Below are 25,446 nucleotides of genomic sequence, written 5' to 3' on the forward strand. Positions count from 1 at the left end.
ACTTCATTTAGAGATTATAACCTTACCGGGGGTATGATAATTAAATACCAATTAATTATTAGAAAGTTAGCATTTGCAAGGTTAAATAATTATTTGGCAAGAAAGATTATAAAACCCAAATTAAAACACCAAGAAATTTAATTTGTCAAAATTACCATAAAACTCACACAGTGTCTCTTTGGAATTAATGAGACAGAACTCAGTGTGGCAGTGACATTACAGGGTAACTTTATGTATTTCTAATGCAATAAATGTGTTTTTAATCAATTAAATACACAGTTCTAGTATTCAGAGTGTAATGGTTATCTTGTTAAGCGACAAGAAGTACATTCATTAGGTTGTGTGATTCAATTCATTATCATAAAATTTATGCTGCTTTATAGATGCTTAAAATAGCTGCATTCATTTCACCAGATTTAGAACTCATTCAGAGAATACAGCTTCTATGTTTTGCTTGAAAATCTAATCTTAATTGAGATCATCTGACTCAGGCAAAATGCATCCGTAGCCAGGCTTAACAATCATGTGTACCTAAAGAATATCTGATATTTTCCCTGTGAATTATTCAACAACTATCTGTCCATCTGTACAAATTTCAAAATAGGGAGGGCTCAGAAACTCTCTGTTCCAGCCATCAAACATTAAAGCATAATGAACAGACTATAATAATAATTTATCAAAACTTTGTTCAAAATGCAAAATATAAGTGAATTACATAGATAGGATATTTATAACCAAAGGAGGAGCAATACAGTTTAGCACTTTTTAATCCTGGGCTGAAGGGCCCCTAGAATCGTGGTGAAACCTGCCCTGCTTACCTTCATGGCCAGTTCTATCCCCAGCTTGTTCCTACCAAAATGACTCAAGCCTTCTACCACCACCTTCCAACCTAACGCTCCGATTGGTGTAGCCCACCCTTCCAAGAGTCTCACCCTTCCATCCCGCCTTTCCATCCAAGTGTTCCTTCTGTGTCCTACTCTTTCTTTCTTCAGGGTGACAGCTAATCTGATTAACTAAGCAGCTATAATTAAATTCAACGTGTTTGCTAAAGCGATGCTTCTCACACTGTAACATGCATACAGATCACCTGGGGATCTCCAGAATACAAATCCTGACGCCTGTGATCTGCAGTTCTATCACGCTTCCAGGATCCTGCTGATCCAAAGATCACATTTTGAGTAGAAAGAAGCTGAAAGATGATAGCTTTTTTTTTCCCCCAAGTTAAAGCAGTGTCGTTCCTGTCTAGTCCAAAAATTCAGTGCCTCAGAAAAATGAAGACTGTTTGGCTTAATTGCAGACCTACTGATTCTGAATCTCTAGAATGAGCCCAGGAATCTGCAGTTTTCAAAATCTCCTCATGTGATTCCTGTACAGCTCAAAGGCTAAGTTACAGATTCATCTCCAATCCCATTCCTAGGTCTTCCACGTCATAGCTATGTGTCTTGAGAGCTGTTCCTTACAGACTCAGCACTAATCCGAAAAAGCAGATCACATAGAGGAGGGAGAAGACAAAATAACAGGTTAAGTGCAAACTCATTTTGGAAGAGTAGGACACTCAAATCATCCATGAAGCCATGTATTCACTCTAAACTGCAAATGTGAATACCTTGTAGATTACATAAAATTTCTTGTAAATAAAGTTCTTTTGTGCTGCTAGCAATCAGCCGGAGTGCTTGCCAGAGCATGTGAGTCTCTGAGCTATCTCACTTGGCTATCTCCAGCTTGCCAACTTTCTCTTATTGACACTGCTTCCAATTGCCATTACTTGGCACCACATGGCGGGTGCTAAGTCATCACCAGTAATTACATGCTTCAGTAGAAGCTTAGATGCTGCATGCTTAGGAGAGTATAAAAGCTGCCATGAAAATGTAAAAATAGAGACTCAAGCTTGTGGCTTCCCAAAAGATCTACATGCAGCTTCAAACAGCAGCATTTCAATAAAAGTGAACATGCTCCAAAATGAGCAGCTTTCTCTTAAAATTGTGAAGATTAAATGTATCCAGGTTAGTATTTTGTGCAAACATCCCGCCCCCCCCAAAAAAGCCATAATTGAAATGACTTTCTGAAAGTACAGCTGTTGAAAGTGGCCCACAAACATATAAAGATAGACCTCATGTAGCACTTACCCTCCATTAATACTGCCACCTTCTTCCCAAAGGCAAGTCACTGACTAATATCAATCTGATTCACATGCTGGGCCTAGAAGTTTACTGCTGTGCAGATAGGTATGTTGAGCATATTGAGATATTTCTGAGAGGAAGTGATATTCTGTACTCAGAATATTTCTTTCAGACATTACTTTGTGTTCTTCCAATAAGCTCAATTTTAAGCATGGTGTGTTCTGTTGCTCAAAGGAGAATCTGGAAGTAAGTCAAGATTTCATAAATCCTGTACAGAGGTATGCAATTTAAAACTCTGACATTTTCAGAAATGTGGTAAGGATTCAAGTCAAATTTAGCTTACTCTAAATCACTCTGCCTAACCCTAGGGAAAATCAAATAGATGGGGCCTTGACATCAGGGAAAAGAAATAGTTATTGCTATATCTACATGCGACATATACAGCAAAGATAAAAGGAAAGGAGAAAAGGGCAAAAAGGTTAAGAAAAAAATGAATCTAACTAAACTAGAATTCCAGTAAATTATAAAGTTGAGCACTAACTTTTCTTAATATACTCGATCCTAACTAAATAGCTCTTTACGTCTACTCCTTATTTTAACTCTGTACTTCATTTTATAAATGGAATGCTTTCTTTTAATGTATACCAATAGATAAAAATTTAACTGCTTTCACAAAAACAAAAATAGTAAACTATTAGTTGTAAGATGTAAAATTAGGCACTGTGGAGATGAAATTGTAAACAAGAAACTTACTTTCAAGATGATAATGATCTAATGCCTAGCAAGTGGGGAGAGAGTTAGATAACCCTACAAATATCTATATTAACAATCAGATATAAGTGATGTAGGAGGATAGAAAATGTTACTGTGGTTCAAAAGAGTGACATCACAGGGTTGGAAAATCAAGGACTGTTTCATGTAGTAAATGCTTTTTAACTGGGACCCTGATTTGATGCTTATATAAGATTTTAGAAGGATTAATTTAAAAATTCAGAAGATTTAACAAAAAATACAACAAAAATATAAAGGTTGGAAAGCATAGAATGTGATTGGCTGAATTATGTGGGTTTGGCTTCCTTTTGGGTTCATATAAGGAAGAAGTAGAGAGGCAGTAATGAAGTAGTAGGGAGCCATGTTATAGAGGCACTTGGCTAGCAAGCTAAGGACCTTTTTCCTGATTCAACAACGGAAACTTTTTCAATGTATTAGAGTAAATAAATGGCATCATTTGTCTTCCTAGATGATGGATTTGAATAAGGATTAGACTAGTTAGAAAGTTAGTATGGAAGAGCTGTCTTGGAGGTACAGAGGAAGAAAAAGCCAAGGATGAACAAGATGGATAGGATAGATATTGAGGAGACAGAAACTATAGAACTTTGTAACAGGTTGGATGAAAGTTAAGGCACAGAGATAAGTAGGAGGTGTAGGAGAGGGAACCTAAAACTGTCTCTAGGATTTCAAGTTTAGATGACTTAAGAAAATAGAATTTTTTTCTAAAAGATATGTAAAATTGAAAAGTTAAATGTGTAAATGGAAATTTTTCCATTTCAATTCAGATTTTAAAAGGTTTGCCTCAGATTATTATTTTAACTTAACCATCTAGATAATTGCTTCAATTATCTACTTTCTATCTACTAACATACATGTAGTCTTTTTAAGATAATATGAATGGATTACACTATGCAGCACATATACAAATTGAAAATAAAGCAATGTCATAATAGAAGGTATTTCTATAATTATTAAGTTTTAGCAAAATCATTGGTTTATACTTTTAAGGCATAGTTACACAAATAAAATAAAAAATATGCATGTTATTGGCTTTGCTTCACTAACCTTGCTTTAACAAATAGGATAAAAACAACAGAAACTGAGTTGACATATAAACAAACTGTTTAAGAAATATTCCTCAAAAAATTTTGCCTAAATTTGCTTTTATAATTTCAGTTTTTAGACAATATTACACATGTAAAAATCTTTAATATAGTTTTATGTATGCGACATCTGTCATTGGACAAAAAAATTCACTGAGATAAGTAATACTGTACCATTATTAGTGCATTTTTATGACATGATAAAAGTTAGCTATAGTTTGGCTGATCAATAACTTTTTCCTGTGTTAGGATTAGAGGTGTCAACAGTGAAAAGAAAGCAGGCCCACTTTAAAGAAAGTTATTGTCTAAAAGACTAGAAAAAAGAAAGCAGGCCCACTTTAAAGAAAGTTATTGTCTAAAAGACTAGAAAAGTCATCTAACTATAACACAGTTTGAGAGCTCAGGAAACATGCTATGGTGGACAAAAGATAAGCACCTAATACAGGTTTGATAGATCAAAGAAGCCTTCTTCAGCCTGATTGTAAGGGAACTCAACCAACTAAAATAAACAAGGCGGACATGAAGGAGTTTCCCAGCAGAGATGGCAGTGAGAAAAAGCTGGAGAGCAGAAAGAGATGTGGATGGTTATAAGGGAGAAGGATTGTAAAGGTAAGGAGAGGACGATAATGAAAGGTTTGTGTGCCCTGTGAAGGAGTCTGGGATATTACCCAGAAGAAAAGGAGTCATTAAATCTTTAAGCAGGGAAGAGGCATAATCATATGTGTGTGTTATAAAGATTACTCCAGGTGTGATGCAGAGAAACAAACAGACTGGACTGAATAGAGAAATTGGCTTTGAGGTTATTGCAGAATATGAAAAGAGATACTAGTGCATTCAGTTAAATAGTTAACAGTGGATATAAATAAGATATAGTAAGTCACTGCAGAATTTAGTAAAGGAATAAATGTGGCAGATAAGGAAATCTAAGATAATATCGAGATCCTCAGATTGAGTAGTCAGGGAGATAGTGATGGTATTCAATTAAATAGGGTTGGTAAGGAAAGAACAAGTCTGGGATTAGTTGAACTTCATGTATATTGAACTAAAGACATCTAAGCCATCCAAATGGAGACATCCTATAGGCAACTGGACACAGGTTTGAAGCAAAAAGGAAAGAGCTGGTCTGGAGAGTAATCATCAGCACCAAATATGGTGTTTGAAATAAAGGAAGTGGATGGGATTGCTCAAGGATACTATTTAGATTGACAAAAAGAGAAGACAGAGGATGGAGCTTTGGAGAACAGTAAAATTTAATGTAAAAAAATGTCAGGGATGAAACAGGAAAATGAGAAGAGTGAAATGTGATGAAAGTCTAAAGAAGTATCTTGAAGAGAGACTACATTAATGCTACTGAGTAGTTAAGGATGATAAGAACTGAAAAGTGTCTACAGGACTCATTAGCAAGGATGTTGCAAGCAAACATGGGAAGGATGTATTTGTGGATTAATAGGGGCAAGTTAGTTTACAGTAAATGAGAAAGTACTTATAGACAACTCTTTTAGATAGAATTGGGAAGATACTTAAAGAGGGATGTAGAATAAATAAAAGACCATCTTAAGGAGGGAGAGACCTGGCATGGTAAGTGTTCATTAGATGTATGAGTACAGAATGACTTTGAAGATACAGGATGGAATCAAAACACCCTCAAGTGAAATACTTAAGTTTAAGGAAATATTTTTTTCTTTATATGAAAAATAAAATGATGGGTTCAAATTTTTTCTTATCCAAGTGTGTTGGTTTTCTATTGCTGTGTTAACAATCACTATAAGCTTAGCTGCATTCAACTATACAAATTTTTATCTCACAGTTTTCATGTGCTGGACACTAGTTACCTGGGTCATCCCAGGGCCTGATGGAGTGAAATCAAGGCATTGGCTGGGGCTGTGTTCTCATCTGAGGCTCAGGGTCCCCTTCTAAGCTCACTGGTTGTTGGCAGAATTCAGTTCCTTGCAGCTGTGAAACTGAGGTCCCTGCCTTATTGCTGGTTGTCAGCTAGGTGTTGTGCTAGCAAACCACCTGCTGTCCTTTTCATGTTGCCTGCTCCACAGTTTGCTTTCTCAGAGCCAATGAGAGAATATCACTGCTGCTTCAAATCCCTCAGAAAGGGTCCAGTCTCTTTTAATGGCTCACCTGATTAGATCAGGCCCACCCAGGTCATTTTCCCTGAGATTAAGTCAAAGTCAACTGATTTACAACCTTAATTCCATCCAAGAAATTTATTCCCCTTCATCATATAATGTAATCTAATCACAGAAGTGATGTCCATTCTATTGGGTTCTTGGCTTTGGAGTGATGGTGACTGTTGTCCCTCTTTGGGGGAGCACAGGTCCCACACTTGAGGCAGCACTGGCTTTCCCTATTCCCAAAGGTTTAGTTTCCATAAGCATGCTTAGTTCTGAACTTTCTAAGGAAAGGAAGAACAGAGTGTTGGGGACTCTTAGCCTTTTGAATTCTGGATCTCTTCATAAATGAGCGGAGACTAATCATGAGTTAGGTACCTACTTATTCATAATGGAATCTGATTCTACTCAGTATCAACTCTCAAAAGGAAACTACTTTCAAACATGGATGGCACAAACTAGTTCCCACTTACTTTATTCTTCCAGTATTGTACAAAACTAAATTATAATAAAATTCAAATGATATAATTGAGAAATGATGTAACAAATGTATCTTTCCTTGTAGGCAATTTGTACTGGAAATTGTAACACCTACCAAAAAAAAGTACATGACACAGTAACTCCCTCAGCAAATTTGTAAGATAATTAGATTCTAAGACTGTCTAAACATAGTGCTATCATCAATTAACAGTGTCTTTCAGAGGTGTGGAAAGAGGATGAGGGTGGAAATGCAAGTACAATTAAGATAATTTGCCACACAGAATCTAGGAAAATAATGTAAGATAGAGAAGAGAAGGAAAAATAACAACAGCTACTAGCCATTGAATTCCCATTAAAGTGGATACTGCATGTACATTATCAAATGTTCACAATGACCTTGCAAGGTAGTTTGTATCACTTTTTAAAATCTTGCAATAGAGACAGAAAGGTTAAGAAACTTATCCAGGGACACAGGAGGAGTGAGAGGCTGTAATGTGTCCCCATGTTTAGCTGACTTCAAGGCCAATGCAATTGCTCATATATCACATTGCCTCTGGTGAGGAGTGCCAGTGAGGAGTCTGATGTCATATGTCTCCAGAGCACTGGAGTAGCACATGCTAAAATAAATTTAGACTCTACTGATTGCTCAGCAACCTTGTTTTTTAGAAGAGTACCACGAAACATAAATTGATTACACCCTCTTGCCCTGCATATGATGAGAATATGTCCTCAAACTGGTTTCTTTTAATAATAGCTTTAATAACACAGATTTTTTTTTAAATAAACACCTTGTCCATAAAAGGTTTCTGTATCAGAAATTTTATAGCTGATTAAATTCTTGGATTTAGTCATTTCTCCTGGTTAAAAATAAATAAATTTTAAAAACACCAGTTAAACAATGCTCTGAATAAATAATGCATAATATCTTAGTTTCTCAGGCTTCTTCCTAGGTTTTAGTTTATACAAATCTGCACCTGTCTTCTTGAAAAAAATAAATCATTATCTGAGAGAGAAAGAGACACACTACTTCAGTAACATACTTATGAATATTGGGAACAACTCTATAGCTTTTGTGTTATTATATGTCGATATAACTGCTGTTTCCTCTAGTGTTTCTCTCCTTCCTTTTTGAGAAGTCAACATAAGAGACTTCTGCCTGCATGCCCAGAGTCAGAAACTCATTATGATAGCAGGCCTGCAAGGCAGTGCTGGGAACCAAACTGTGAAATTGTGATTCCTTGAGTGGAGTGTGGGAATCGCTATGTACTGCTAGTTTTCTAATGGATTGAACCACACAATCAAAGCAAAGAGTAAGAAAACCCTGAAGGTTGATTTTGTGTGTGTGTTTATTTTAGCGGTATTCAAGGGAAAAATTAATCAGAGAGGGATACGTGTTAAAATGAATGTTTCCTTGGCTAAGAGAGTTCTGCTCTAATAGCTTTTCATTGACATTTGACATGTATTCTATTCTTTTACATTTTATTTTTCTAAAGAATTCATTTTGACGGAGAGTACGAGGGAAGAAAGACTGGTGAAATTTGTCAGCTGAATTTTGCAAAATTTTATAATAAATCAGATCTTTATTTGTTCTTCCTCTTGGACAGACTTAGGAATCAAATGGCCAAAATAATCAACCCTTCCTTCTTCTTATATTTTCCTATTAAAATTATACAAGAAAACAAGAAACAGCTTAAAACCTATATAGTGTCATTCCTTATACTGACGCTATATGTACAAAGGGAATTGTGGAGCTCAAGAACTATTTGATGTAAGCTGCAATCCTGGATGATTTAGTGAATAAAACTTCAACTTGCAACTTCAAAGAAACTCATCTCAAGCTATGGATGCCTAAAGTAAGTAAAATTTATGTAAACTGGTCTCTACCTGTTATTTTATATTTGTTCTTATAACAAAGAAGAAAAACTTGCATGCGAAGACGTTAAACTTGCATATAATTTTAAGCCAGACAATAGTGTTTTGGTTTGGTATAGGCCATGAGATGCTAGAAAAATTAGCATAACTCAAAGGAACACACATTAAATGCTCATCTACATTTAAATATGAAGAGAAACCAAAGAGAACTGCCACACATTTGAATCATCTCAGTCCTTCTTTCCTAATTATTTTCCCCCTCTCTCTGCCATGCATCTTTCTAAGTCAGGTTCTCTGCTAAAGATCCCTCCTGTCTTTTCTTTCTCCTTGATCTTCTCTCAGGCTCTAGAACAGGGACTGGAAAGATACTAGTTGTTGTTTGCCAGGTCATATGCCAATATAAAGAAGATAAAGTTTGTTTGGGGAGCTGGAGAAAAATGTTATTTCTTATAGGTCACTTCCCCCAAAAGATGATAAATGAGAGGCAATCAGGTAACCTAGAACTTAGCCTCAGAATAATGGACAGATATTTGAGCTTTAGCCCCACTCCAACACCTATGAGCAGAAATATCCTCCACATAATCTCCACAGGTACTACTGCTTGGGGGTGGGAGTTGGGGATGGAGGGGGCTGCTGTATTCCTCGGTACTCATTTATGATTCTCAAAATCTTACAGCCGATTCACTTTGTTGTACAGCAGAAACTGGCACAACAGTTTAAAGTAATTATACTCCAATAAAGAGCTCAAAAAAAAAAATTTAACCCCTGTCTAAAGCTAGTTTTATCAGTGGGTTTTTGTCCTCTTTAACAATACTCCATTAAAAAATAAATATCCTTAAAAAATGAATAAATCTCTCAAAAGATATTATTTAAAAGAAAGGTTTTGACAGGTAAAATAAGAGCTAACATTATTGCCAAGTATATTTTAAAACATCATATCAGTGGAAATTACTGCAAAAACAGAAATGAAATAGAAAAATAATATACATAGGTGTAATTGGAATTACATGTGCATATATGTTATATTTTTATGTATTAAAAATGCTACATTATAGATGTAAAGGGAGGAGCTATTTTAAAATGGAATATGGTAACTGCTGAGGAATTTGGAGAAATAAAGTAAACCAAATATAACCTAACAATATATATCAGCATATACTGAATAATATGTAAACTCCATATGCATAAAAGAGCTATTTTACATTGTATAAAGTCTCTATAGTATGTAAAGATAGATAAAATGATAAAAAAATGATTTTATAAGAAGAGGAAAGACAGATCCAGATAAATATTTGCAGCAAATTTTATATATAAATATTTATAGTATATACAATCTATATACTGTATAAAAAGCATGGAAATTAGTATGAAAGATAACACTAAAATGAAAAAAACGATATGAACAATTTGAGTTAAAGTTAATAAAGTAAAATATCTATATAAAACTGTTCAACTCTGCTAGTTCTCAAAAGAACACACTGAAATAAGAATAACATGCCTTTTTAAAACCAATATAATGAGGGAAATTGGTAATCAAGCTGGCACTCTCATACATAACACAAAAATAATAAATTGCCAGATTCCTTTTGAAAAAATGATTTTTCGGTATATTTCAAGACATATAAAATGATTGTATCCTTTAACCCAATTTTCTCACTTCTGGTAGGAATAATAAGGAAATAAAGAAAATAATAAGAAAAAATGAGAAGTTAATACACATGAAAATATTTATTATAACAAATATAAAGCTATTAAAATTGAGGATTCCATAACACAGAAAATACTTATAACATTAAATGCAAAAGAAACAATTATATCTGTTTATTAATTATAAATACATAAAAACCATGCCTAGATAGGAACTATATGGGCAAAAAAGAAAACTTAAAGAAGCTTGATTTATTAAATCTTTAACTGTGGGTCATTTTCATGCATTGTATTTTGATCCAATCAATGCTACAATCTTATTTATCTAGCAAAAATAATTTCTTCAAAGTAAAAATTCCTGGCAGGGAGTAACAAAAACCCTAGTGGTCTCTCACTATCCATTCTCATTTTTCATACAAATTTTATCTGGGTATAAAGCAACATGTCCCAGTCTCCTTTGTGGCCAGGTGTGGGCATGTGCCTAAGCCCTGACCAATGTGCTATGAGTAGGGATGAGTAGCGGTGCTCTTTGGCAGCTTCCTGAATCCTACCTTAACAGACAGCTGTCACATGTTCCTTCCTCCTGCTGCTAGATTACAGATGCCAACTTGGACAAGGGCCAGTCTAGAGGGACAAAGCAGTGTGAATTGAAGGAGCCTGGGTCCTTCAAGACAACAAAGAGCAGCGTGGTACTCCCAGCCCTGGTTTGCCTATCTCTGGCCATTCTCTACATAAAAGAGAGAGAGCAATGAACTATCTCGCATAAAACACTGTTATTTTTCACTTTTCTTTTACTCACAGCAGAATCTTAACCTACTAAATACAGCGAAGGGTACCCCAAAAGCCAGTTAGCTTTAATACTTAAGCCATAATCAGTTGAAAATCGCTGACAGCAAGGTAAAGACAACAATCTGGGGGCAGTAGGGCACTAAAACAGTTGCCAAGATTGACCCTAGGGCATTCAAATTAACTGACTAGATCTAGGCAGTTAGTTCCTCCATGCCAAGCATTCTCAATGGGGGTGGCATTTCCCCAAGGGAATGAAAATTGGCTCTTGGTGGGAACCAAAAATTTTAGATATTACAATGGTTTATGGATCTCCATTATGCCACAGTACATAATGGGACATAAAATATACCTGTGATATTAACATTTCATGGGGGTAGGGCTAGCATCTAGGAAACAAGGGTTTAAAAATGCTCCTTAGGAGTGTAATAATGAAAAAAACAACAACTGCCGAGACCAGCTGGGCGACTCGAGATGAGTGACGGGTGCCGCAAGCTTGAAGAAGACACAGACACAGACGGAAGAGAAAAGTGGGACCGGGGGGCTCAAGACCTCTCGGATCAAGAGCCCTGCTGACTCATCCCAGGTTGCTTTTACTGAGTTCCTCGGCTAACATTCTCAGGTTACACCCATAAACAATCAAAGGCCTCACATGACTGAGGCAATTATCTTTGTTTGCTTCCTGGGTCCGAGTTGAGCAGGTGTGGATTTGAGCTGGGCCTGGAGAGCAAAACAGCCCTGGGGGCAGGAGACCTCTCTCAGATATTGGGGGTCGGTGCCCCACCCCTGTTGGCCCCTCTGCGACTGTGCCTGTCTTAGGTTGTTCCTCCCTTGAGGAATCTTACCCGTCTCTGGCTAACCAGTCATCCTCCAGGGCCAAACAGGGTGATATAAGGAAGGCTCTATACACCACCCCTGTTGGCCCCTTTGCGGCTGTGCCTGTCTTAGGTTGTTCCTCCTCTGAGGAATCTTACCCGTCTGTGGCTAACCAGCCATCCTTCAGGGCCAAACAGGGTGATATTAGTCTCCACGCCCCGCACCCTCAGCTCCTCCACTGCTCAAGCAGGACATTCTGAATCCCATCGCTCGGCCCACATACTTCAACATTTTCAAGGTTTCAGAAAGGTTCCCGAATGTTTTCCCACAAACAACAACAAAACATTGAGGAATGCTTCTCACTGTGAAATGTCCTCTCCTGCCTGTTCTTTCAAAAGAATCCTACTTATTCTTTTAGACACCATAGCTTCCCTAACTTTTTTAACCACTTGTCTCACTGTTTTGTTAGTGATTGTTTATTTTTCCATTTATCCCACTAGATTTTCAGCAGATTATAAGATGATTATGACTTTCAATTCTGCATCTTTAACACGTTGCTTGGCACATATTAATAGCACAAGAAATGTGAATGGCTGAATGAGCACCCCAGGGACATTTCTCCTTTAAGTCCAAAGCTCCAGCAATTCTCACTTTACAATGGACACAATTCTCCCTCTTCTTGAGTGATGACAAACTAAGACAACCACTAAGAACTCACAGCCTTTCTCAAACAATATGTTGAGCAATAGGTAAAAGAATCCAGTTCAGCCACAGGAACACCCTGTTCCTACTTAATTTTAACAATTTAAGTTTTCCTTAAAAAAAAAAATTAAAAGCTTTAACCTTCTTCATATTCATTACTACTTAGCATTTTCCTTTTTAATTTCAAACATCAAGTTGACTCGAAATCTGCTGTTGTTTTAACAATAGCGCAGAGTTTGATATTTGGAATTTATATACACTTTTCTAAAAAGGCCACAGCTAAAGAGAATCTAAGCTTTTTCAGTTTACAGAAAATATCACAAACATTAATTATGAACTCAAGTCTGTTTGCTAGTGGTTTATTCTACCAGTGTTGTTCAATCATACAGAATAATTCCATTTAAACAATAGTTACTGAGCACCTACTGCATGTGAAGTGTTGTGCAAGGTCTATAGGGGATTTAGAGTGAAATAAAGCATAGTCCATCTTCACAATTGTTACCTTCCATTTGAGAAACTATCATGCAAGGTAATATAGTTTAAGTGTTATGAACAATATATATATAGATGTTTGAGAATTTGAGAAAGACATAATATTCATGCAAATAAGATCTCATGGATATGTTGGTTTTTGAGATGTGTTTTGAAGGAGGAATAGAATTATAACAGAAGGAGATGGGGGAAAAGGTATTAGAGTCAGTGAATAGCATAGAACCAAGAAAGCAGATAATACTTTACGAGAACAGTGCAAAATCTACATTTGATTTGTATGCATGTTAAATTTGAGAAGCACTTGGATAGGGCCCCTCTAGCAAAAGGAAAGAAAAGGCAATAGCAAGGTAGTCTGGAGCAATGTCCTAGAGAAATTATTATGGGAAGGAAGGAAGGAAGGAAGGAAGAAAACACTGTTAACCAGTGGGACCATTGGCAGCTTTTGAACACGTGAGCCAGAGCTATGATTTAGGCAGATTAGCTTAACATATCTGCAGGGTAATTTACAAAGACTTTCAGATGTAGGGAGATCAACAATTCACTCTTACAATGAACTGAAAAGAGAAGAATTAGGGTTGTAGAAGAAAAATGCAAAATTGAGGATGGATGAGAGGACATTTCAGAAGTAAAATCTGTGAGTCTTGACAACTCTGTGAATGTCAAGGATAAGAGAATGATACATGATAAGGAAGAATTATTCCTAGACTTTGAGCCTAAGTAACTAGGAGGAAGATGTGATATAACAGAAAGAAGAAAATAAGCAGGGCAAGCTGGTTTAGGGTGTTGAGGAGATAATGAATTCAGATCTGGACATATTAAACCTGGTATACCAGCAAACATCAAAATGAACCTATTTCACAGGCAGTGAAAAACGCAGTTTCAGTAGTTGGAAAAAAGCTGAACATACTAGAAATCATGTATGCAGGAATGATTGTTGAATATGTGGAAATACTTGAAAATATAAAAAGTATGGGGATATAAATTAAAAGAATCAAGGAAAGAAACTTGGAGATTGCTAATTTTAAGAGACAGAAGTAAAGAAGAGTAAAAAGCCCATAGGATGTGTAGAGAAAACCAGAGTAGCATATGACACTGAGACAAAGAAAAGTTTGCCTTTCCAAGAAAGAATCAGCCAGCATGATAAGGCTGCCAAGGGGTCAAGAAAAAGGATGATATTTTATCACAACTTAAATCAATTTTGGTAATCAAACACTCATTACTATTTTAATTAAAGCTCTCATAAACTGGTATCATCTGTTTTTCTCAGTATTTCTAAAGTCCATAGAGTAAATGTAATACAAAGCAACATGAATGTATTATGGAACAAATAATGCAACAATACTAACATATTTCATTTTATTTGGTATTGTACCCATGACTTTAAGAATAATTAGTTATACAAATAGTAATATGTATTTTCTGCATATAACTTTAGAGGATCCATATTGGTAACTCAATCTGTTAATAATCCAGGAAATTTTCTTTTCATTGTTGTTACATGGATTACAATATAAATAAACTCACATCCTGAGTACAATTACAAAAAGTATCACCTGTGCACCTGCTGTGTGAACACTGGAAATTCATAATAACTTCTCTGGTCTCAGCTCTTTCCTCTGTTGTACACTGTAGGGGCTGACAAAATCTCTAAACTACCTTTCTGACATGATATATATTCTAATATATTCCTGAAATAGTGTTTTAACTAATTAACTTTCTTAATATACAAAACTGGATCTGATTAAAGGAGTGAAAGCTACAAGATGAAGAACACTGTGACAAACTATGGGTCTCATATACATAGCAAGAAGGGTGTATTAAATTCAAAATACATTACTGTAGAGAAGCTCCAGATATATGATAAGAGATAGGAAATATAACCTTGGACGCTCAGCCATGCTCTTTTGCCCCACAGGGTGACAGATTGCAATAGCAACATTATTCGTAAAACAACATTGTTTAAAAAAAAAAAAGTAGGCAAAAACAGAGATCTTCTACTGAAGAATACTCTGCAAATATTAACAAGAGACTATCAGAGCTCTGCCACTGTTAAAAATTAGCATTTAATCCTTTTAAAAAATAGATAACACACACCTAGGCCCTTCAAGGAGATTTTCTCATTCCAAAGAGGCTTGGCTAAATTCAACACTCAAGTACTTAGGAGTCACTTAAAAGATTCTCTGCTAGGAAGATGGATGGTGGTCCAATCCCAGCACCACCACAGCCATGGGAGACCTCAACATCAGGGCCTGCATTTTACAAATCTCTCATTCCGTAGCAGGTTACGAAGCTCACTTTGAGCATATGTGAAAGACTGTTTCAAGGGGGAAGTCTACCATCTCTTCTCAAATGTGCTCAGTGATTTACAGAAAAAAATGTTAAACCAGAGCTGGATTTTTTTTCCTTAGCTTCTAATTCTTAATAGCAGAAGCAGATAAAGAGGCCAATTGGAGTAATTCATCAGAATAAATAATAAATGATAAATAAATGCATTGCTGGTTAACCTCCTAGCTTTTGTTAAACATAGTACCTGTTCAATTTATAGAAAAATTTGAAATAGCTGATCAGCTTTAGTTACTGATAAATTATTTTTAGCAAATAAAAAAGGCCAGATAAGACACTTTACTATTTTTTTTTAATTTTTGTTTTACCAGCTTTAATAGTATTTAAAATAGTGAAAAGGTTCATTTAAGGTTTAATTTAGAGGCATAAAAAACAAATACTTTAGAGTTTAGACCTCACATGAAAGCTGCAGATTAACTGAATGTCTGTAAATTAAATCTTTTTTTCCCAAAATTGTGTTCAAATATGAATAATATTGTCCCTGAAAAATAATTTATCCTTGCTACTGCTGCAAACTTTTATAAACATATGTGAAGGGATAAAGCAGGGTTGCAGATACTATGCTCTGCTGGTGGATGTGTAAACTAGTAAATTTTTCTGGAGGACAATTTGAAAATTTGTATCAAAATTACTAAATATATATTTGATTAATAATTCTACTTTCCTAAGAAAATAATCATAGCTATAGAAAACATTCTACTACAAAAAGGTTTTTTGAACCCATATTCATAATAGAAAATAAGACAGCAAACTCAATGTCCAATAAAAATAGCATATTACTTAAATTATGAGCCTGATGTTCTATACACATATATTGTACTATTATGCAGTCATTACAAATGTTGTATAGTATGCTAAAAAAGGGAAAATCTTTACGCTTTTAAATTATTTTAAAAGATAAGACAACAGTATTACTACAATTTTACACATTATATATTTATATATTATACATTTTAGTTTATATATTTACCTATATTATATTTTATATTACAGTATTATTCCATTTTTATAAATAACATATATTTTATATATGCACAGAAAGAGAGTCTAGTTTAGCAAGGTTTTGTGTGAGACACTATCAGCCACTTCATATTGTGGGTAGAAATAACTGACCCTGGAGCATTTTATTGTGAAAAATACTAATATTCCAATCCTATCACATTTTTAATTAGCTAAAATAATTCTATAAAGAGATACTCCCCTTTGCTACCATTTAGTCAGACAAAGGTACAGTTCATACAAGAAGGCAACATAAATGCCTTACTCTTTCCCTTTATATATCATTTCTCAAGCTAGGTATTAATTCCCTTACATCTCCAAAAGGGTGACTAATTAATTTTTACATCATTATAAGCCCATGAATTTAAACAAATTGTATAGATTTCAATACATGTATTTCCTATGCTTCCTGAAGCTCAAATTGTCCCATATTTAGCCCTTGAGAAACCCTTCAAGTTAATGCCTAATTACTTTTAACGTGATCCTAAAAAGTGTCTGATAGCTCCCTTGATACCTGGTGCAACAAGATTTTTCAAACTCATCTTATACACTTCTAGTCCTACATGTAGAATCAGCTATTTCCCCATTTCTCTTATAAGTTATAAGCTGTTTCAAGATACAATTTAGTCAGCAGAAATATGTGTTGCAACTGGGTTAGTCATTGTTTCTAGGCCTTTTCAGTGCAAATATATGTATAGCAATTATATATAAAAACAATATATAGATATATATTGCAATTATATATGTATTCATACAGACATATATATACGTAAATACATTCACAACCACATTGGTTTTGTTTAATCTCTTCATACATTTGTATCTTTTCTCTAATGCTAAGAATCTTAGTTCTCAAGCACAAAGGAGATGCCCTTGTTTTATCCCACATTATACACAGAATTTCCCAGAATAGTAATACCAATAAAATCACCACCAATAATAATTATTAAAAACAATTTAATCTTATATAGGCTATTCCCTTCTCCCTTCCCCATTTTTAATTTTGTACAACAGGTATATTTTCAGAGCATATACATATTACGTACCATACTCTCTCTTTTTTAATCCTACTTTATTCCTAGTTTTATATATTCTTATCACTATTACATATGTCAATGTCACCCTAGTCATTCTGGTCATCTGAAGTTCACTCTCCAGCAGATTCCTTCAAGATGTGTTCATAAGAAATTCCGAATATTCCTGAGTTCCTGTATATTGACAAAAGTTTGTACCTGATTTATGTATAATTTTGCTGGGTATAAAGTTCTTATTTTTACATTTCCTCTCTTGGTTACATTTAATATACATCTTCATTGTTTTCTGGTGTGAAGCATTGCGGTCAAAAAGTATGATGATGATATAATTTTCCCTTATAGGTTAAATACTATTTACCCAGATGCTCAAAAGACTTTTTTTCCTTTTGAGTCCAGAAGTTTCCCAAAATAGGTCTTGATGATAGTCTTTCTATGTTGATATTCTTGAGTAGGCAATGCGTTCTTTCAATTTAATGTCTCTTTTTTAACCACCAGATAAGCTTTCTTGAATTACAGTTTTTTGAGTATTGGTTCTTTCCTTGCTTTGGTTTTCTTCAGATACTCCTACCATCTGTGTGGTGTATTTTCTTTGCTTATCTCCAATGTTTATTTCCTTTTGGATTTTAATTTTTTTCACTTTTCACCTTTCATTTTTCTTAAGACATTATTTGCTGTTTTGTTTGCCCCATCCAATACAGTTTTTTTATGTCTAATTCTTCCTTGAGTTCTGTCACCTTATTTCTGACTTTTTCTAATTCTACTGTATGTCATTTATTTATATCTTGCATTACATCTTAATGTTTTTGAAACAGCAGGCTATAATTTTTATCTGTTTTATAGGCAGATCATTCTAGTATCCTTTCACCTTTAGTCTCTTCGTATCTTGATAATTTTTTTAAACAAATTTATTTATTTATTTATTTATTTTATTGGCTGTGTGGGGTCTTTTTTGCTGTGCGCAGGCTTTCTCTTTAGTTGCAGTGAGTGGGGGCTAATCTTCCTTGTGGTGCATGGGCTCCTCACTGCTGTGGCTTCTCTTGTTGTGGCGCACGGGCTCTACGTGTGAGCTTCAGTAGTTGCAGAACATGCGCTCAATAGTTGTGGCTCACGGGCTCTAAAGCGCAGGCTCACAAGTTGTGGCACATGGGCTTAGTTGCTCCGCAGCATGTGGGATCTTCCTGGAGCAGGGATTGAACCTGTGTCCCCTGCACTGGCAGGCAGATTCTCAACCACTGCGCCACCTAGGAAGCCCTATATCTTGATAATTTTTAATGGGATTTAGAACAACACTTTTTTGGTGTTCATCATTATGTGAAATTATTTTCCTGAGCTTTTAGAAGGGATCTTTGTTCAAATGGCATTTTCTAACTTCACAGGGCTCCTTCTTCTAGTATTGGTGTGTATTGTTAGTAAAAGCATAGTGACTTCCTTTCTGAGATTTTTCTGGTTGTGCTTTCCTTTCCCACTTTTACACTGACATCTCTTTCTTGTTATTGTCCCTTTCCTGACCAATTCTGATTCTACTCCTGGCAGTCTCTCCCCAGTATGGAACCCTACCCTGGAAGGAAATCCTGGTTTATCACTGTCAAGAGTCCACTGGGGTTAGCCAACTCCAGACTCTTAAATACACTCACCCACTACGGGAACAGGAGAAACCCTTCCACATTTAGCTGTCATTCTCTAATGCATGCACCACACTTTCCAGTGACACTTATTGGCTATTTTGTGAGTTCCTATCTCAGGTCCTTCAGTCACTCTGTTACTTCCTTTTGCTTCCTCTGATGAAGACGTTGTTACTAAGCAGGTTTTTGGCTGGGTGATTTGTTCCCACTGTTTATATTTTGAAGTTCAAGGAATAGCTTGTGACCTAGTTTTGTGTTAAATATTGACTATGAGTTTTTTTATTTTTCTTTCTAGTTGTCACTATATTCCCAGAACTTTCCAAGATGTACTACTTTTAGACACAGATATAGGAACAACTGTAGATGTAGATACAGATGCAAAGAGAGTACAGGAAAAGATACAGCTATAGATATAAATATAGATAAATATGCATAGATAAAAATGACTAGCAGAATAAGCACTGAAATATATATTAACAGATTGATGAGATTATGCATGAATTCTTCTTTGTTTTGATAATAGCTTTTTTTTTTTGTCACATAATGAAAACAAAAACCAAAGCTAGTACTTAAAGGTTTATGAGAAATGCTATCATCTCCTCAGGGGTGTGTGGGAATGGCCCTTTTTCAGTTCTCATCAGCATCTAAACCCACCTCAGTCATATCAAATTCAATTATCTTTGTTTCTTGCTCAACATCATTAACTATCAGAGAAATGTAGATTAAAACCACAATAAGATATCACCTCACACCTGTCAGAATGGTGATCATGAAAGAGACCACAAATAACAAATACTGGTGAGGATGTAGAGAAGAGGGAACCTCATAAGTGTAAATTGGCACAGCCACTGTGGAAAACAATATGGAGATTTCTCAAAAAATTAAAAATAGAACTACATATAACCCAGCAATTCTACTCCTGGGTACATATCTGAGAAAAACAAAAACACTAATTCAAAAAGATATAAAGTTTATAGCAGCATTATTTACAACTGCCAAGATACGGAAGCAATCTAAGTGTCCATCAACAGATGAATGGATAAAATAGATGTGGTATATATAGACAATGGAATATCACTCAGCCATAAAAAAGAATGAAATTTTGCCATTTGCAGCAACATGGATGGACTTGGAGGGTATTATGCTAAGTGAAAAAAGTGAGATAGAGAAAGACAAATACGATATCACTTACGTGTGGAATCTAAAAAATAAAATAAACTGGAGAATAGAAAAGAAACAGACTACAGATATAGAGAACAAATTAGTGGCTACCAGTGGGGAGAGGGAAGAGGCAGGGCCAAGATTGGGGTAGGGGATTAAGAGGTACAAACTACTACGTATAAAATAAATAAGCTACAAGGATATATTGTACAGCACAGAGAACACAGCCAATATCGTATAACAACTCTAAATGGAACATAACCTTTAAAAATTGTGAATCACTATGTTGTACAACTGAAACATATAATAGTGTACATCAACTATAATTCAATAAAAATTTTTAATTTAAAATTTAGAAAACTTAATTATGTTTCTCATTTCAACTAAGTGTACATTTATGTTCCTTAGGGTACAGAAAATGGCTCACTGTTCATTCTTCCCAACCCTGCAGTTTCAGGTGTGGATGCCATGCTTTGAATGCTTCAGTCTTCTTGATATATATTCAAGCCCAACTTCTGCTATTCTATTACAAACCTTTTTTTGTTGGCATAGTGCATAGCTTTTGCTTTTCAAACATTCTTCAGCTTTTAGCCTAATGTCTCCAACAGAAAATTACAAAGTCTACTTGGGAGCTATAAAGTCAGAAATTTGACTCTCTTTCCGAGTTCTTTTTTGTTCTTTTTCCCCTAAGGCAAAAGCCCTCACACTCCTGTCTAGTTTAATCATGAACTGACATATACACACTACTATATATAAAATAAATAATGAATAAGGACCTACTGTATAACACAGAGAAATCTACTCAATACTCTGTAATTGAGTATGAGAAAAGAATCTAAAAAAGAGATATATGTATATGTACAACTGATTCATTTTGCTGTACATCTGAAACTAACACAACATTGTAAATCAACTATACTCCAACAAAAATTTTAAAAGACAATGACGAAGAAGAACAAAGCAGCTAATATTTCAAAATGTTATCAGTTTTCACTTCTATATACAAGTGATTGTCTCTGAATAGTGACATTACCCTTGTTTATAGGTGTTGCAGTGTTGACACTAACTCTTTTATGGGCATTAGTTCACCATTTGGTTACCATCAGACCTCTTCATAATAATTTAGAGTCCATATTACAGCATATTTATACCTATCATCAATTAAATCTGGCTGTTGCTGCTCTCAAGGAGCAGATGAGAGAAGCAACAGTAACCACTGAAATAACACTTGGATTTAAGGTTGTTCAAGGATAAACTGAGGCATATTAAAAATCAAGAGTTCATTTGAGCAAAACTTTATTTGAATCAGGCAGCACCAACCTAGAAGGGATTAGCAGCCCTCTTCCAACAGGAGTTAAGGGAAAGACCTTTATAGAGATGAGGAACAAGCAAATAAAAAAAAAAAGAGGAAATTATTATTGGGTAGACTATAGCTAAAGTAGTTGCCTTATTTGGGAAAGCCCAAGTGACTGTTTGAGGTTGGTTGTCCTCTAGGTTTCAGCTTCTAAACCTTGAGGCATTAGGGGCTTAGGATCTGGTTTGTATATGTAAGCTACTAAGACACTAAAGCCACCTCAGTTTAATGGCCTCTTTGTTTAATTAATTTAACAAGGTTTTCTCCCTTTCCTGATATTTCAAAGGGATTTCTAAAACACAAAGTCCTCTGTAAAATGTCTTTTTTCCTCTTTGGTTTCATCGCCCCCCTCTATTTTTCCTATAGGTTTCACTATGTGAAATAACTGGCATGCAAGAATTAGGTGGGTATTTGTAGGTAGAATTCTCAGCTGGAAAGACAGCAACTGCTGTGGTGCCTTCCTGTCAGCAATATTCCCCACCAAGTCTCAAGGACAACTTTATCTCAAGTCTTCTAGGTATTGAAATAGTCAAGGGAAACCCTGTCATGATTTTGTCCTGAAATTATGTTCCAATAAGTACATTCCCTTCTTCATGGCCACCTGTCAGCAAGTTTGGCTTTTGATTAATTTAGCTGTTAGTAACTGATAATAAAAATTGCAGTACATCAAAAGCTACTCCATTTGTTCCTTTACCCAGTGGAGAGATCCTTGAAAAAAAAATCTAAGATTATAAAGTTGCATTTAAAACAGTTCTAATGGTTTATAAATAAAATGTATTCTTATAAAAAATTCTGCAGGTTTATAGATGAAGTCAATCTCAACAGACTGCCAAATGGAATCCTAAAAGTATTGCAAATTAAATGTGTATATAATGTGATTTTAATTTATCCCTTAATTTCTGAGAGTAGGTTTTGAAACAATACATATCATGGAAGAAAATAAAAATAATTATATTTATATAGTCATTCACAGTACTTTCATACAAATATTTCATTTAATTTTTTAATTCTGTATTCTATTTAATGAGTATTTACTGAGTTTCTATTGTGTCAATCATGAAGCTAGGGTAAGGGGGTACGATGAAGTTTAAGAGCCCCCTACAACCTGATGGTGAAGGAGGCATCATCACCACTCTTTAAAATGTCGGGAAAGGTAACTACTTCCCGAGGTAAATTGATAACAGAACTGGAAATAGTATTCACTCTGTGACTATGATATCATATCACCTACTAACAGTCCTATTAGATTATCTGCTCTAATAGCATGACTACATAATTTTCTCACCCACAGTAAAATCAAAAGTAACACACTGGCCGCAGAAAAATCTGCTTTTACTTGAAACCAAATTTTCATGCAGATTTGTGTCTCTGGCATAAAAACATTTTTATACACAATCAAAAAAACACAAATTCCCAATTCTAAGTTGGCAAGCTTGGTCTATGCTGTATTTGGGTACTTTAAGGTGAAAGTATTATAGTTGACGTAAGAGAGACTTTATCCCTGAACTAGATTTGTTCATCTAAAACTCTTCTGGCACTTATTACCTATTCAGTGACTCACCAGCCTATCAGCCTACTGTAGAAATAAAAGCTGCATTTACTTTTCTTTCTTTAATCTCCCCGTTCTTAATTGCCATATTGACAAAAAAGAAACAGTTGTTTACTTTCCAAATTCTCTGGAGCACCAGCCAAATTAATCCTTTTAAGCGGTGTTTCTTCAGCTCCAGAAACAAGTAGCATGCAAAGTAGCAAAAGGCTCCCTTAAGAGGCAGCAAACACAAGATACCTAGACATTAACCTTGACTGGGAGAGTCCTGCAGGCATTTGCTTTTTACTTGGGAAACAGCCCTGAGGTTCTGAGAAGAGGGGAAATCACTAGGGCTGGATTAAGGAGTAGGCCTGCTGGGTACTCACCCCAGCTCCCTGGGGTGTCATTCTCTACAGGAGAGCCTGGTGATCACTTCACCTTAGGCCATTTCCCATTCTTTCTTGAAAACAGAATCCCAATTTTGTTCCCAAGAGCAATTTGTTCAGTCTGGGTGATGAATCATGATCTGTCTGAAATAATCTTGATATCTCATTCCCTTTGAAAGAGATTTTCATTCCCAGCTTCCCTTGCAGCTACAGGTGACTATTTGACCTGATTCTGGAAAATACTATGAGATAAATAAAATGTTAGAGTAGTGCTGGCTGGCACCATTCCTTTTTCTTCCTTCTTGTTTGGGGAACTGTTGTAATGCTGTGCCCACAACCAAAAAGGTGAGAAGAAGGGCATTCCAGAGGAAGTAAGACCTAAATATTAAGAAGAAATTATCAGAGTAAAGAGGATAAGGAATAGGGCTCCGAGAAGAAAGAGTACTCTGTATAAATCCCCAAAGACAAAAAAACAGCATAGAAACTTGAAGAAACTAAGAAATTTAGTATGACCAAATAATAAAGCTTGAGGCTGGGAGAGCTAAGAAATCAATTGGACAGATAGACAATGATCAGATCACGAAGGGTATTGTAAGCCACACAAGGGAGTTTATATTTTACATTAAAGGCAAATGAAAGCTATTGAAAGCTTTTAGAGAAGTGACGGGATGAGATTAAGACCTTAGAAGGGGAATGTATGAGACTTTATTAGGGACTGGGAAAACATAAAAATTGCTATTTCTAATTATTTTGATGAGCGATAACATGGGCCAGAGTAAGGGTAGTAAAAATGTTACTAGAGAGAATTGGATGAAGTGTACAAATATTTAGAAGGCAGAATAAATAAGAGCCTATGAATGAATGAATCTAGGGGAAAAGGACAAAAATTAGGGTTACTCCCCAGTTTCTTATTCTGACAGCTATGTAGTCAGGCAAAAGACTGGTTCAAGGGGAATATGAGGGTTTTGTGAGCCCTTCAAGGAGAGAGAGAACTCTGAGACTCAGGAATGAAACTGAAACTGACACAAGCATGGAGGTCAAAAAATATTCAATGCATTTTTAGATAGTAGGGAGAATCTTGGTGTGACTGGGGCAGAAGTGTGGAAGAACCCTGAAATAGCTCATCATTTTAAGGTAGCAGATCTCAAACTTTGCTATGTGTAAGATACACTCAGAGAAACTTGGGCTCCACAACTAGGATATTTCTCTTTAGGAGGTCAAGACTAGGACCAAAAATCTACAGTTTTAGTAGGAATCCTATTATAATGATTATTATGCATGCAGATGAACCAAGGATCATACTCAGAGAAATACTGATTTAAGGGGGAAGACAAAGACATGGAAGAACTTAGAGAGCTAGCAAGAGAATCAAGAACAGTGTGCTGTAAGGAAGAGTGAGAGCATCTCAGAAAGTAGAGAAGATCATCAGTGCCAAAGTTAGAAGGAGGAGTTATGCTAAAGGGGGACTTCCTGGTGGCCCAGTGGTTAAGACACCATGCTTCCAATGCAGGGGGCGCTGGTTCAATCTCTGGTCAGGGAACTAAAATCCACATGACGCAGGGTGTGGCCAAAAAGTAAAAAAAGTTACACTGACTTTGTAGTACTTTAAGCAAGATTGGAAATACCATCAAATTCAATGAGAGAAGTCACCAAATACAAGGAGTTTCTTGTTTGTTTTCCTGATATTTGGTTGCAATTCACTAAATTACTGTTAAATATTTAAGTCCACTTTTTCAAATGTCCTATGTAGAGAGATTTTTTTATAAACTGTTAAGTTCTGTTGAAAATATTTCAAAATTATTTTCCCTTTAAACTTAAAAATAAGAATTAAAAATATCAAAACTAAAAGGGAATGAAGAGTGGCAGAATATGACACCAGAAAATATGTCTCTTTGACATAAGGATTATTTTGAGAAACAGCAGACATAGGAGAACCTCTGAAAATACAGAAGTGACCCTTTTGTAAGGAAAATTCACATTTATAAAGGAAGTCTCCATTTGTGAGTGTATACCAAGAAGAAGAGGATGACTCACTAGAAACTCCTTTCAATGGAGGGGGAATCAACTTAAATTGTATAACAAACCTTACTCTTATTTACCATACTTTTCC

This window comes from Hippopotamus amphibius, chromosome 10 (genome assembly GCF_030028045.1).
Source record: "Hippopotamus amphibius kiboko isolate mHipAmp2 chromosome 10, mHipAmp2.hap2, whole genome shotgun sequence".
In the NCBI taxonomy this organism is placed as follows: domain Eukaryota; kingdom Metazoa; phylum Chordata; class Mammalia; order Artiodactyla; family Hippopotamidae; genus Hippopotamus; species Hippopotamus amphibius.